Raw genomic sequence first — 6,000 nt, forward strand, 5'->3', positions numbered from 1 at the left:
CAGCCTGGCCCGGCCTCCTACAGAGGGGTCACTGAGAATTCTGTGTCTCATCAAATATTGCGGGACCACGGAGTTGTATTTGAAAATAATTTTAATTAGCCGGAAACTAGGAGTTTAATAAATGGAAAATAGAGAACTTTCCAAGGCCACAGCTGGGAAACACTCGCTTTTTAAAAAATTCCGCCTGGCTTCCCAGGCCGGCTAAACACCCTGACACGAGGGCCCAATTGCCAGAGGAATCCACAAGGAAAACAAAGCTTATTTTTAGAGAAATATTTTAAACTCGGTTTCAGCGGGCTCAGGAGTTTTCTTGTCTGTCTAAAATCCTTAATATCTTTCCTTCTATTTCAGAGCTGCCTCTCACCCCAGAGGGCATAAGAACTGCTATCTGACAAGAGCTATTTCTGCAACAGATGAAAATAAAAGGGCCCCTCCCCCTTCAACCAGAGAATTAATTGTTTCTAAATATGTCTCTGCACTCAGGCCCAGGAGGCCTGTCCTTGGCAGGTGTGACCAGCAAATAAAGTGGGTCTGGGGTCCCTGCAGGCTGAAGGCCTGTCTGCCACCCCCCCCCACCCCCCGCTCAGCCCTGTTCTGCCCACTGCCCTGCAGGAAGCGGCTGACAGCCTGGCCTCCATTTCCGGGTTTTGAAAACAGTTTTTAACCTGAAAGAGGCCTGCTAAAAAGGACCGCTTTTCCTCCAAAGGTGCTAAAAAGGACCGCTTTTCCTCCAAAGGCGTTGTTAACACTCCACCCCGACAGAGACACACCCCCATCACGTCCAGACCCAAACATACAGCCACACCCACAGATCCTTTCCTCCCACACCTACCCACACACACACAGCAACAGGCGCACCCACACCCACACCCACACTCGGACACACACGCACACAGGGCAACAGACACACTCAAACCCGTACCCACACTGACACACACACACATACACAGATCCATATACACACATACCTATAACCACACACAGAGCAACAGACACACCCAAACCCACAACCACACCTACACACACACACACACAGAGCAACAGACACACCGAAACCCACACTCACACACTCACACACACACACAGATCCATATACACACATACCTATAACCACACACAGAGCAACAGACACACCCAAACCCACACCCGCACCCAGATACACACCCTCACATACCTATACACACACACACAGACTGAAAGATGCCTTCAAACCCACACTCACACATACATACACAGCAACAGACACACCGAAACCCATAACCACACTCATACACACACACCCCCAAACCCACACTCACAGATTTCCATACCCACTCACCGACTCTCATACCCTACAGACATGTACACCCCTCACATATCAACACCCCACAGATGCAGCCACACACACCAGTATTCCCCTACAGCAACCCCACACACAGACACAGACCCCTGCCACGGAGCAATACCGCGCACGTGTGCACACCCACACAGATAGACAAGGACCCAGATATCCACCCTCCATGCGGGTACCGCCCCCACACACAGACCTCCCCCCATACATATACACCCTTAGACACACACCCACACTCATACACTTTGCAGGTCTAGCAAAAACTGTCAGGAGAGGTTGGGAGAACCCGCCTAGGCAGGGGTGGGCCTGGAGGTGCTGTGGCTTCCTGTTCCCCGGGGCCCCCCCTTCCCACAGGGCTCGCCCAGCAGGCCTGTCCGGCCGCCAGGCCCTGGCTCCTCCCTGACCCTCCTCCCTCCTTCCCTCCCTCCCTCCTTGGCCTTGCTAGCAGCACAAACTGGAAGTGCCCTGGATGGCGGCAAGTCTGCACATCCCCCAGAGAGTGAACAAGAAAAAACAAACACGGTTAAATGAGGTAACAACAATGGAGAGTGATTATGGGCCCTGATGGGAGAAGGTAAGCCTGGCTGCTTACCAGGGGCCGCATTGTCTCCCATTAACTCAAAGGCTAGGGAAGGTGCAGAGACCCAACTTCCGCTTTCAAGATGTGGCCAGAGTCACATCTGCCCTCACTCTTGTCACCACGAGCACAACTGAAGGAGAGCAAATGCCTTGAGTTGGTTACCTTCCAGGTTCAGATGCTCTCTTGTGGGCCTCCTCTCTGCATACATCTAGCCTGGGGGTTTCTGAGACCCTCCCAGGCAGACTTCACTACTGAGCATCCCAGTGCTGGGCCAGACCTGCAGCCAAGAGCTATATGCCTGTTTGTCTTTCCCACATTGGGCCCTCCAGTCCTGGTCCTATCATCGGGGTTCCTGAGCCACTGCAGGGCTCGCAATCCTCCATCTATTCCCAAGGGCGGGTGCAGAGCTTTGGCCTTCTCAATAGTTTTTGTGTGTCCACACCCCCTCCGCAACCCCATACACTCAGCAGTAGATTCAGACAGAGTGAGAGGTGGGAAATATCTACATGCATGCATCCCTTCTCTGAAATAATTTAGAAGGTGGTGCACACTAATTGGGTTGCTTAAAAAATACCTTAGTTTTCAAATAGCTAGTGGAAATGCCACTATTAAGACATTCTAAACACCATCACATTCTGGGCTCATTTGCACAACTAACTCCAAAAGAATTTTATCTTGAGTATAATTCAGGAGTCAGTTTTAGTTCCGCTCCCCAGCCCATGATAGGAATCCTGGCTTGTTCTTACTTGCAGTTTTTACTTCTAGTTCCCTTAATTTGCAAGAAAACTTTTCTAAGGGTGATCAAGCAATTGTAGAGCGTTTTGTTTGCTGTTAATTCCAGCCGCTGCAGAAAGACAATGACCCACATACCCTCCATTGATCTGCAGCAAGAGAAAATTTCTGAATGATTCCCCCCAGCTTTCCACGCTCCACTGGGTCTAAAATACAAAAACATCAGCTCTTAGCAGTTGGGCTTTCAGACAAACCAATTTTTAAAAATGAATGTGGCTTACCCCAAAAAGAAGTCTAACATTCCAGTTGATCAAAGGCACTTGTTTAGAAAAATGTCTTGGAATGAAGTGGAAACAAGGCTTTTGAAATGCAGTTTGGCCTATATAGCACCACATTTTAGACTTTTCCTCGCCATTGCACATTCTTTACGGTGAAGAGGTCTAGGAGCCTGCAGGGTCTTCACCCGTCGAGCCCTCCTTGGCCCCAGGCTTCCCCTCCCCCGCTGCTGAGGCCGCCCACCCGCCCCTCCCCAGCCAGGGGCCGGCATCTGGGAGAACTTTGAAACTGTTTCCCATCCCCTTTGGCAGCGCGCGCCCAGCACCAAAACGCTCCGGTTAACACCAGCGCAATCATCGTTAACTTGAAACAGCTGCCCGGGGCCTGGCGCGCTCCACCGACGGCGCCCTCCCCACCAGGCTCAGCTGTGAGACCCGGGAGACCCCGGCGAACACAGGCAAGATGAGGAAACAAAACTTTTGCTAAATCTTACTTACTTTGGAAAAAAAAAAGTCTGAACTCTGTGTATGTTGGCGGGGGCGGGATAGAGAAGGAAAAACAGGAATTGATTTATGAACCACATTTTTAACTTCTAAAGTGATTGTAGGAAAGAACCATACTAAGGTTTTGTTCAATTGTGTGAGAATCCGCAGACAGACTGATGCTTTTTTTTTTCCCTTCCTTTTTTCCAGACCTGGGTTGGATTTGCTTTCTGGCCGCTTACAGTTGTCTCAAGCACAGACACTAATCCTTTTGCATAAATAACGTGTGTGCTCACTCCTAGAGGAAGCCGTCCACATAAACATTACCCAGATATAAGTTTAACCTGTTTCATCTTCCTTCTCTTTCTGTCCTCTGTGGACAAGGACACGACCAGGCTTTCCAAAGTCCAGGCCAAACCCTGGTTCTCCCGCCCAGGAAAGGCTGGGCCTAAAGCCCCCATCCTCAGTTCAGCCAAGGGCTGGCCAAGACCCTCCTCACCTAAGCAGTTTGGTTCCCTGTGCGTCCCAGTGGAAAAAAAAAAAAAAAAAAAAATCAGACCTTCAGCTGCCACTGCAGACACGTGATCCGCTTGGTGACTCACAGGCAGGCCACACGCCTCAGGCCTCCCAGCCAGGCCCAGCCACCAGCCAGTCAGCCAACATGGGGGTGCATCTTATTACCAAAGAGAACAGCTAACTAATGCCCTTGACGGTCCAAATTACTTTCTTTCAGCTAAAATAACTTGTATATAAAATATATAGGGGGACAGGCTCTTCTGAACTCTGGCTCTGCCAGCTCTCTAAACCCTAGCCCCCAATCCCTCTAAGACCTGGGTAATGCCTGACAGTGGTGGGAAGCTAGAAACCTAGATACTCCCATTTAAAAAAAGGAAGCTATCTTACACATTAATACCTTTTTTTCCCAAAAGTTTTATTGGGGGAAAACTACAAAACATTTACAGTACAATGTTTACAGTCACAATTTGTAGTGAACTGATTCCCCAAATATATTACAACTCAAGTTGACTTAACCTTGTTACATTCAAATACCTACTTCTGTCAAAGTAGTCCAGAATACATACATACATAGTGCTCCAACTGTACCTACGTACAAACAAACTACATCTACTGCTCATTCATCCGCTGTCCAGGAAAGCATTCCTGCCTTTCCACACGGAAAAAAAAAAATAGTACAAGTTTTGGAATTTTCTGTAATTAAACAAGGCATATTCATGTACTACATACCATTTTAGCACTAAGAGGTGGCCTCTTCACTTTATAGCTATATAAAAAAAAGTGGTAAAAATCTTTTCCTTTTGTGCAGTTGAACCCATCCTACATTCAAATTCTCTCAAGCACTAATAGACAAAATACTTATTTGGTTGAGGAAGATTTAAGGCAAGTTCTGGCCCTTCCAAAGGCACTGTGAGATTACCCTCCCCCCCCATTATTGCTACATGTCTTTATATGCAGAGTATGTCACAGTAGAACTGGTGGAATAAGCAAACAAAAAACATTTTCTGCTGATTTATAAAGATGGAATGAGAAAAGCATGCCACATGTAAGCCTGATTGCAAAGTATGTGGTCACTTTTTTTCTTTTAAAGTTGGATGGGCTACAACCATTATACATTCTAAGAAAAACTCATAAGATATTCCTCAAACTACTTCCACAGCATCAAGATAAGATTTCCGTAAAGAAACCATGCAATCTTTCAAAATTTACGTAAACAAGGAAAGAAATTAATGAAATAAATATTACATACAATCTCTTAAATTAAGATTTTTTTTACTCATTTACAATAAAATAACCAAGTGAAGTTACAAAAGGCATATATTACTGTGAAAAGAACATACACTCCACATTTTGCCGATTAATAATGGCAATCATAATTTAACATAATAAAAGAATATATATCTATTGCTTTTCATCATACTTGATAAATACAGTATGAACAAAATTTTCAATGTATACTTTTCACAAGATAATAAATAAGTTAAATAGTTTTTTTCATATTGAGTTGTGGTGCAGTGGTGCGAATCAACTCAAAACAGCTAAAAATTCAGCAGTTATTCCCCAACAATTACAAACTAAGCTCTGCCCAAGGCTTCCAGAAAGAGCAGACAAAACGGTTCTAACTTAAACATCCACTAAGTGGTGGCAATGAAACCAGGAACCAGTATGAAACTTTGGAATGCAAGGGTTTTTTTTTTTTTTCCCAGACATATATAACTTTGTTAAAAAACACAAAACACCTACGGAGCTGAGGTCTACTATCAAGGCATATTCTTGGCAGAATATTGGATTTAAAAGCTTATAGGTTTAGCAAGGTGTTGGTTGGCTTGTTTGTTTACACTGGTCTGAGACAATTAGGAATCTCTCTCAAGATAAGAGTCCCCGCATCTGGACTGTAACTAATGCTTTGCAAGTGAAGATATGGAATGGTGGTTGGTAGCTGCTGGTGCCGGGTTGATTTTTCCTAAAGTCCCAAACTCATCGGAGACCTAAAAAAGTTTGTGTTTGGTTTTTGTTCTATTCGCATCACAACTGCTCTGTTGTGAATATTTTGTTCAATACAAAAAGTCCGTTGGCTTTTTTTC

This window comes from Physeter macrocephalus, unplaced genomic scaffold (assembly GCF_002837175.3).
Source record: "Physeter macrocephalus isolate SW-GA unplaced genomic scaffold, ASM283717v5 random_256, whole genome shotgun sequence".
NCBI classification, from domain to species: Eukaryota; Metazoa; Chordata; class Mammalia; order Artiodactyla; family Physeteridae; genus Physeter; species Physeter macrocephalus.